General features: G+C 42.0%; 1 protein-coding gene across 2 annotated transcripts in view; it reads right to left on the bottom strand.

Annotated features, from left to right (window-relative positions):
* Window positions 1-10,098, bottom strand: part of UBE2E3 (ubiquitin conjugating enzyme E2 E3) — a 54,679-nt gene that overhangs the window by 30,935 nt on the left and 13,646 nt on the right. The gene's annotated exons all lie outside the window — the stretch shown is intronic.

The following is a 10,098-nucleotide window of genomic DNA, read 5'->3' as shown; positions in this document are numbered from 1 at the left end:
ATTTTGGAAGATTTCTCTTGGCACACGTCACATCAATGCCCACTTGAAGAATTTAACCTCTGCTTTACAATCTCAAGGGGAAAAGAAAAAAACAAACAAACAAACAAAACAAAACAAAACAAAAAAATCTCTGTGCAGGTTTAAGCTCCCTGCTTTCTTTGTGAGGAGGAACAGCTCGGTCACCTGCTGCTGAGAGCTGCTGGCTGCAATTAGCTGCTGCTGGAAATCGCCAGCAGACACAACTCGAAGTTTAAATCAATTGGCTCTGCTTCCTTCTTACAAGAAAATTGGTGTTTCAGGGCTGCATTCCAGCATAATGGATCTGAGAAACCAAAGCCAATTTGACAGAAAGGGAAGTGTCCCTTTCATGGCCTGCTTTAGCTCTGAACATTGCACCTTCCTGGAGAGGAAGTCTCATTTCTTCAAAACGGCTACCAAGCCACAGCCTGTATTCCACCCAAAGAGCCAGTGCTCAGCCCCGGTTATTTCCACCTTGCAACTGTAGAGAAGGGAGAGGGAGGGACAAGATGTGGAAAGTCAGAGACTGAGAATACAACTTCTTAACAAATCCTTTAAATCTACACCTGAGGAGGCTGCCCAAATTCTCTGTCTTGGCAGCACACACACATGCCTACCTTATCAAATCTGGTGGCACGTCCACAGTAAGAACTTCTGCCAAGCTACCTCTCAGCACCAACTTGATCTGTACATTATAAGAGTTAGTTGATGTCTCTAGACTCCCAAAAAAGTACTGTGATTTAAAACATGCAAAAAACTCACACATAAAATACACTCAATACAGCGCAGCAGAAGTGCCACCATCACTCAAACCCACACTGCCTCATATACCCAGGTGTCTTCTCATGCCATTTCCCTACCTGAAGAGGACATACAAAGGTGGGGATATATTTGCTAGAAAAAACATCCACACACACACACACACACTCAAGTATATTATGCATACACACAATACCACTCTTTCCACAAAACAGCCTTAACATCATGAACTCCAACAATGTTACTTCCCGTTATAAATATGCATTTTAAAATCAGACATCTTCCAAAATGCTAGATGGCTTTATCCAGATGGGATGTTTTCCCCTCTGATTAAGAAGAAAAAAACATTGTCGATCTAATCCTGCCTACAGGCTATCTTTTCCTCTCCATTTTTAAAATGCCAACACTTACTATTTAATTATAAATCTGGAGTTCTGCACAAAAATGGAATCTTTCTCAAGCTCTCTTCTGCTCTGTTCTCCTCTGACCTAAAATTGTAAAGCTGTTTCCTTAGACTTTTATCATTTCTTTCTTGTTAAACAGACTGCCTTCTTACTGAACAAACAGTAGAACAAATCCTGCTTTCTTCTTAAAGCAGCGAAAAAGTTTCTTCCAAAAATATCTACATAGTCAAGAATGTCAGCTAACGTACATTCATGACTAAGGCTAAGGCAAGGCTAAGGCAAAGGAATCTCGCCCAGGAGTCATAATTCCCCAAGATGCTCTTTTGAGAAAGAATGAGCAAGAGATTAATAGTTCTGCACAGATGAGCATTGAAAGCTCTCATGGATTCACACTTAGTGCAAAGATCCCCCACTCAGGCATGGTGGGGCACTTCATCCCTAACACAGTGGTATCACACCATGTGCTCTACCCCCAGATGTGTGGGGCTGGGACACAGATCTGGAGTCCATCTCTGCCATGAGCAATGTGAGCCATGAGTCTTTGCTGACTGGAAGCTGGCTGCTGAACCCAACGTGCTGTCACAGCAGCCGCATCCTTCCCTGCCTCTGGCACCACTCACTCAAAACCCAGGGCCGTTTCCACCCAGAGTATATCTGTTGGATGAGAAACACAACCCACAGGCTTTGCTACTCCACTGGGATCTCCGCTGTATGTCTGTGCTCTTTTCCAAAGGGCAGAAGAAAGAGAATATTTGGCTTTAAAAATGCCTCTGAAACGACAAATGAAAAATTACGTGGAGAGTGTACAACATTAATTACTTCTCTCATGGGGACAGGATAGCATTTCTGCATCCCCATCTTTCCTTCTCTCTGCCCTAGAAATTCAGGAGATGATCTGAGGTACAAATGTTCATATTTGTAAGGAAAAAAATGACCTACATGGCATCCTCAGCAGATCATGTAAATAACAGGATGTAAACTCTCACAGAATTAGTTTACATTTGAAATATTTTCAAAATATTGTTTTAGCTGGGTATAATAGACCACCATAAGATGTGACACACAGCAAACACAGGGCTCCAATTAAACAGCTGGCAAACAGCCAGGGAGAGAGAAAGGCCCAGGCTGTCACTCGCTAGACAATATATACGGCTATTTTGGCAGCCAAAACCCAACGTGATAATTGAGCCATGACACATTAAAAAGGCACACGATTTTCAAGGAAAAAGTTCCTCAGCATTAGGCAGAGGGCATCTAGAGTGTGCTTACAGCAAAGCACTGTTTAGGATCACAAGTCAGTGGTGCAAAGCCAACCTCGTTTAACACACCTCACCACTATAAGAAGCTATTCACAACCACATGCAAAAAGCAATGAATATGTCAAGCCCACTAAGAACAGTCAGTACTAGAAACGAGGAATTTGAGGAGTGTGGCATGATCTTGAAGTTAAAAATACAGAGAAAAACACGTCAAGAAGGATTTCATGCAGTAGCACTTCTGTCCCCAGAAATTACAGTGCATTCCATTTGGCTTCCAACCAAGGGAAAAGGACTGATCTATAAAAGTTCTTAAATAGTTTTAAAATAAAAATATATCAGTTTTTAAATAAAAATATATAGTAACATGTGAAGAGCAAATAATTCTTCATAATCATGTTTGCTGTCAAGAAAAATGACTCTTGTATAAGACATGAAGAACCTTGTATAAGACAGCAATAGCTGTTTGGAAGACAAAGTCTAGGAGCTCTTCTACTGTTTCACCACATGTTTTATTGAATAATCTAAGGACAGGACAATGAACAAATTACCAGACAAAAATGTGGTTCTAAGCTAGCAGCCAGTGACAGCACTCCATCACACCAACATACAGCCACCAGCTGCATTTCCTTCCCTAGTAAAGGACTTGAAATCCTATACATGGTCAACACGCGCTCCATTCATTCACGAATCTCCCACAAATTTTACAATCTCAAATTATCTTTACGTAAAAGAGAAGCTAAATTTAGGCTCCCTAATGGGAAAATCCGTACAAAGAGTTTACTTCCTAATCTTATTCTAAACACTGCCACATTAAAGATGTATGCAAATTAAGAAATAGAACGCACATCGTCCCCATTCAAAAGCTGCCTCATATCAAGAAAACTTAAAATCTGTAAGGCTCTACTCACAGAGCCACTAACCACAACAACATCACAAACAGGGTTGCACAGCTCTTCAGAGTGCTAATAGCAAGGCAGAAGAAATGAATCCAATGACAGTACCAAAACTTTTGGAAATGCACTGAGCATCAAAAAGCAAGGAAAATACAGAGACATTAAGAAGTGACACCTAAAATTTAACTTAATTTCTCCTTGTGCCAAACCAAAATATCAAGGTGCTCTAAAACAAGCAGATTTCGCCCACATAAACAAGCTCCTTACCACCTCCAACATCCAGTGCACTTCATAACTGACAACCACAGCAAACTGCCATGGACATACCACGCCAAAATGAAGAATCAGCATCAATACTTCACGCTTAAACAGTACAACAAGAAACTGAATAATTCCATAATCATCTCTAATGGTTGTGCTGGTAACTTCATTAAGTGCCAGTAAAGGAAATGAAAAAGCTGAAAGATGAGGTCAGAGCGTGTACTTTTGGCTGCTTCCTCGGGAGACACATCAAATATGTTAATTCTGTCTGGGGAGCAGCAGACTCCTGAGGGTACCTGTTATGCAGCACCAAAAAGAAAAATGAAACTACGGTATGGTTTGTCTACACCCCAAATGAAAAGGAGGATAAGGGGACAGTTGCAAGATGAAACTGATCTTGTGAAAGCAGCCGATCTTCATCTGAAAATGTCACGTTATTGCAATTGTAAGCATAACACCATACTACAACAGCTAGTTACATTAAGAAATGTTGTTTTCATTTGTTGTCCCGTGTACCGCAGCAGACACATACGTGTGTTATTCCACAGCCCTGCCAAGTGATGTCCCATGGCAGCTGACACAGGGCCAATTCATGCTTCCTTCAGAAAAGCACTTGCACTCATACACGCAAGGGCTATCCTGGAAAAGGTGAGGAAGTTGAGGTGTGCTTTCTCTGACTCAAGGCCACAGAGCAGAAAGGCGGTAATTAAAAATGTAGAAACAAGAGGAAGAGAAATGAGTCCGAATGAATTAGTGTAGCTCATACACCTGCCCTTGGACCAAATATCCTTTGAAATCTCAGTAAAAAGAAAACACCTCCTCACAGTATAAATACACAGTTTATTTGTATGCATGCACACATTCACACACACACACAGAAGCTGCAGTGCCATTCCCTGCCCACGCTGCCCTGCGGGGATGGGGAGCTGCCTGCTGCAGCCCTGCCCTTAGTTTCAGAGCAGCTCTGTGTCCCAGCACTGTCTTCATGGGGAAGAAGCTCTGATCTGCTGGCATTTAGCTATATGGCAAGAAAAAGATTTAAAGCTTGCCCCAGAAAACATACTTTGGACAGCCAGGATCCAAGGATCTAATGAGAAAGAACCAATGCTAGTGGGGAGAATGCATCAATTCAGGTTTTTAAAGGAGTTCTATAGCTGCCAGAAAAAATAAGTTTGCAAAATGCAGAAATTATACTTTTCCATGGATCTTACATTCCGCTCTTACTGTGAACAACAAGTTATGAAAAGAGCTCTCATGGAATTAAATGTCACCCCAAAAGATTATTTTCATACAGATTAAAGCAAAGTATGATGGAAAATTGTTTTAGGACAAGAAACAAACATAAATAAATAAGTCGTGTTACAGTAAGAGAACATTTGAGGACTGTGAATAAGACTGTGCCAAGCAAAGATGGAAAGATGGGAGTTACAGAGATGAACACTACAAGTAGCAGGTGGCTTATCTCCACCTATCAGGAAATCCAGGCAGCTTTTCTTGTCATGATTGTGTTAACTCAGTTCAATCTTGGGCCATGAGTAGTTGGCTGTAATTGCAGAAGAAATTTTGTCTAAAAGCATGGGAAATCACAGGTGAAAGTTGCTAAGCTTTCGCTGTGTACAGCACTAGCCATAAAAGGTGTGTCCCAATGCAATGCAGAGCATGAATTTTCCCACCAAGTGGAGCAGATAACAACATTCTGTATGAAGTAAATCCTTTCTTTATTTATACCTCGACATGGTTTTCCGACGTTTACATTTATTCAACAAGCCAAAAAATTACTCTGACTTACTTTTCCTTTATATTTCACTTTTAGACAAACAGCAAAGCTCTGAGCACCTGGACCATAATTAAATCTATAATTCATCCAGCAGCTTGAAGACTAACACACAAACAAATGAACTCTGCCTGCCAGAAGGATTAATAATACAGGGAAGAACTTACTGCAGACTCCCAAAATAAGAACAGAAAGATTTTACAGTAAGGCTGATGTCTTTCAAACTTCACTTAGGAAGACCTTTTCCCCCAAACACCTATTTTAGTGACATAGCAGACTTACACTCTAAAACTTCAGCACAATCAGAAAAATCAGAAAAATCAGCACAATCAGAAAAATCAGAGCAACTATTATATATTATATATATATAATATATATATATTCTATATTATATATAGACTGAAGCACACCACCAGCTAGCACAGTCACATTGAGCCATGCTCCAAGTAGAGCATGCCACTTTAAAAGAGCTCTTCACTGGCAAGAAGAAATGTCCCAGCTTGGCTCTGCAGCACACCTGGCCTCCCCAGTAAAACATTTGCTCCTATTCAAGGTTGAAGTCATTTGGGATCACTGTGGCAATATCAGACAGCACTCAAAATAGTGCAATTTTATGCAGTCCACAACAGCACTAGGACTGAAGAGCACAGTGGTGTATTCCTCTGCCCTGTTATGCATACAGACTGAATACATTCCAGGGTTTGGCTTCTATCTAGCTGGCTCTGCCATGGCTACATGCGCTAGTAGTGCCAGGAGGACTCACAGAGCTAAACACTTGGTCAGCCTACTCTGTACCTAACAGAGATTTGGCATATGGAAAGCATAAGCAGCTCTAGCACAGCATCTCAGACCCACCACTGTCCAAGCACACACCTCTAGTGACACCTACATCAAAATTACCCAGTACAGGTTCCTCCATTCTGCGATCAGTGGCCAATTTCAGAAAACAAATCAGTAGAATTACTTTCAGAAGCAACATTCACTATAATACACGGATTGTTCTCTATGTGATCCACTGTTCTTCCCTTTCCTTTCCCTTCAAACTTCAAAAGTCCATGGATCTTTCAGAGTGAACAAGCTTGAAATGCTTCTGGACATGAACTGGTCTGGGCCAAGACCTGGAGCAGTACGGTCTCCTCTGAGGATCTGCTCTTTTTCAGTTTTTTATGAAGCAGAAGACCAAAGTGGTATTTCCATTGGTGCATTAGTATTTTTTAAACAGCAGCCTTTCCTCCTTATATCCTGAAGCTAGCTGCTATCACTGAGGTGTGCAGGTGCTACCTACCCTGGAAAGCTTCCTGCCTGGCTGGAGGACTTGAAAGGGGAGGCCTGCAGCTTATCTCAGGCACAGGAAGAGGTCTGCTCACTGTCACTCCTGTCTGATTACTCCCATGTTGAAGAACAAAAAGAAAGTGCAGGCCATAGCTGAGTCTGACAATTCAGATCAGAGATTTTATTAACACTCTTCAAAGGTCTCAATCTGAACACAGGAGTGAAGAAACATCAGGCACTGCCAAACCTGTATGTAATGCTGCTATTCTGGTAGAATTTCAGAACCAGTTTTGTCTAACTACTACGTCAGAGGACACTCTTGCTTGAGTGAAATGTAGGCAGCAGGAGTGTAGAGCACAAGCATCGCACTGCCTGTTTCTCAGATCTTAACAAGGAGAAAGCACACAGAGCAACTCAGAGGAGATACAAATGGCCAAAGGAACCCCCAGAAGATGAGGAGCCTCATTCTGCATGACACAGCCCTTCACTCAGGCTGCCTCCCCAGCAGCTCAGCCCAGAGCTCTGCACCAGGAGCAGAACTGTGCCCGCAGCAGAAGGCAGCCAGGGAGCCAGGATCCTCGCACAGCCTCTGAGCTGGGTCCCAAGTCCAAAGATTTTTCTGATTGTTATATACAGCATAGGAATGTGCAAGGACAGGTGGATTTTGGCTTATGATATCATATCTAGGCTAGGAAATATTCACCTGCCACAGTCTCCAGGAAAAAAAAGAAAAAAGAAAACAAAACAAACAAACAAACAAAAAAACCCCCAATATACACACATAGAACAATACCTTTTTTCTTCAGCATTTTAATACCTTCATTTAGAATCTACTAAGGGCAGCTTTACAGAGTCAGGTTATGTACAGCCCCAGTGCTGCATCATGGTAGCACAGAAAAGCTCAAAGCATCCTCCAGGTGCTTCTTACAACACCAGGTCCTCTTTTCCACCTCCTTTAAAACACTGCATAGAACGCAATGTCAGACCAAATTCTGCAAATCATTGTTCATGACTTTTCGAGCAACACATACAACAATCACACAAACAGCAAATGTGTAATTCATTCACAATTCCTTCTACCCAGATGAGAATTATCGATGTCAAACTGCAGGCCTATTCTTATAGCGCTTTGTTGCTTTATAAAAAGAAAATCAGATGACAAAAAGTTTATGCAATTAATGCAATTCCCATCTCCACTTTCTCCACCTCTGTCCCCATTTTCACTAATTTTTAATAAGGCACACCCACTTTATGGGAACTTCACCCAGCATGCCCTTCATATCTAGAGGAACCATGCACTGCTCAGCCCCCAACAGTTGTTCAGTATCAACAACTTCTACCATTAGCTTGCCTTCTGGCTGATAAGAAATTATTTCATTTCTGCTATTCCCAAGACAAAAAAAAGCATAATGCTACTCTGTACTCTTTATATGAAAAATAGTCAGTTGAAATACTTGGGGAAAAACAATATTCTTTCATAGTATTTGAAAAGTAATTGATCTCTCCACATATTGATCTATTTAAGGTTAGGTGCTGTATATTATCAAATGAATTACTGCACTCTTACTGTCCTGCTTTTGTAATGTCCCTTTTACTTAGTAACTCTTTTCTTATTCAAGTAACTGGAGTTGCAGTCTGTTGGCTCATGAAGTTAAGTATGCCAGCTGTGACTACAGCTTTCTGATACTTCATAGAAATAAACAAAAGCAAATCAAAATTGGAAAACGGGCAACAAGGTTGCTATTTCAACTATTCCTAACTATGGGCATCCCAGCACTCAATGCTAGAAGAGAAAGACCTGTGGAGCTCAGCACTACATGACCATATAAAATCTGTATGGATCTTACTTTTCTACAAAGGATCTGCTGCAGGCAAGCAGACACATCTGCAGCCACAGGCTGCTCTGCGAACAGGTCACCACACGAAGATCACCCTCTCAGATGTGATTACTGTTTAATCATGCTTGTAGAACTTTAGTTGGTACACTATTTCCCTCTTTTGGCATAAGAAGTCTGTTTAATCAGTCAGACTATGCTTAATATGCAGGAGGTCGCATCGGGTAACTTAGATCATTTAAATTTGCTTCCATGGGAATACAGTGTTTGTTACAGCACTCATTACAAGTAGATTTTAGTCTCTTAAGAATTCTCCTTGCTTTTGCTTTATAGACTAGAAATTAGACTGAATTTTACTTCCTTCCCAAGATGCTGAAGTTCAAAACTGAACACAGAACTGTTTAGGTGGCCTTTGGTATAGTGAGTTTGGCTCCAGGGGCCCTTAGGTGCCTGTTGAGAAAGGTGCTGCTACAGCTGGGATGCCACACTATAGATCCTAACATCCCCACAGTTGGCCTAAATATACCCCAGGTTACCCGAGAAGAAGTTAGGCTGAGCACAATGTGTAACAACTGCACCACAGCACGCAATGCCAAACCACCATCCCCACACCAGGCCTTCAGTGCACTCAGTCTAGTCTGGTGCTGAGGCCCAAGGAGGATAAAAGCCAGCTAAAGCACGAGCCCAGCCTGGGCAGGCACTGCTCAGCAGCCAACTCCTTTGTTTGTTACCAGAGGTGCGTGTGCATGGGGAGGAATCTAGCTGCCCATTGTCTGCTACAAAAGCTGCTGCTTCTCAGCAAGAACCATCATCAGCTGAACAGATCGCCTATTGCGTAGTTATAATCCATTGTAATGCCTATTTTTTTTCCCAAACTCACTCTGCACAAAACATTTACAAGCTAAATGCTTCACTTAAACTGAACACAAAAAATAGCTTTCTGCTGCTAGCTCTCCCTACAAGAGAAAAGAAAAACAAAATGTTTCTGTTTGCTGTTTGTTTTCCATTTGCCCCACGAATCTGACCTGCTGATGCTCTACTCACTTACCTGGTCTTCAGTGCTTTCTGTCTAGGATTGAAATGCAAGCACTAACCCAAGTTAACACCTAAACTGCCGGGCTGCAGCTCCAAGCTCAAAGAACTACTATGGCATGAATGAGATCCCACTGCCTTCCGCAGCACCATGTGCTGCCAACCAACAAGTGTGGCAAGGGTGTGGAGCACAGCTACCTTTGCTCAAGCTGTGCTAATCAAGTCAGGCCTCTTCTGCACTAAATGCACACCTTAATCTGCTTACTGATTCCCAGTCCCTCCACTGGAGCGACAGAGAAGGTTTCTGGCATGGGAAGAAACCACCTCCAAGACAATAGCGTTGTGGATCCTTGAGGCTGGCCTTTAGCTTTACTGTCTGCTCTTTGCCTTTCTTGGCTACTTTCCCAGTGTCTGCACCCTTCTGCATGCCTCAGAGAGGAACTACTGAAGTTTATAGCAGCATTAACTCATCAGCTGGAAACCTGCCAGGCTGCTTACAGTTTCACTACAATCTTCTGAGCCCTGACTCCTGAGGGTGCTTAGAGACACAATCCACTGCAAATTCTTGGTCAGTTTTCTGATGCACTTGAT

Source organism: Lagopus muta, chromosome 8 (assembly GCF_023343835.1).
Source record: "Lagopus muta isolate bLagMut1 chromosome 8, bLagMut1 primary, whole genome shotgun sequence".
Classification (NCBI taxonomy): domain Eukaryota; kingdom Metazoa; phylum Chordata; class Aves; order Galliformes; family Phasianidae; genus Lagopus; species Lagopus muta.
Note: the sequence above shows the minus strand (reverse complement) of the source record. Positions and strands in the feature narration are given on the sequence as shown.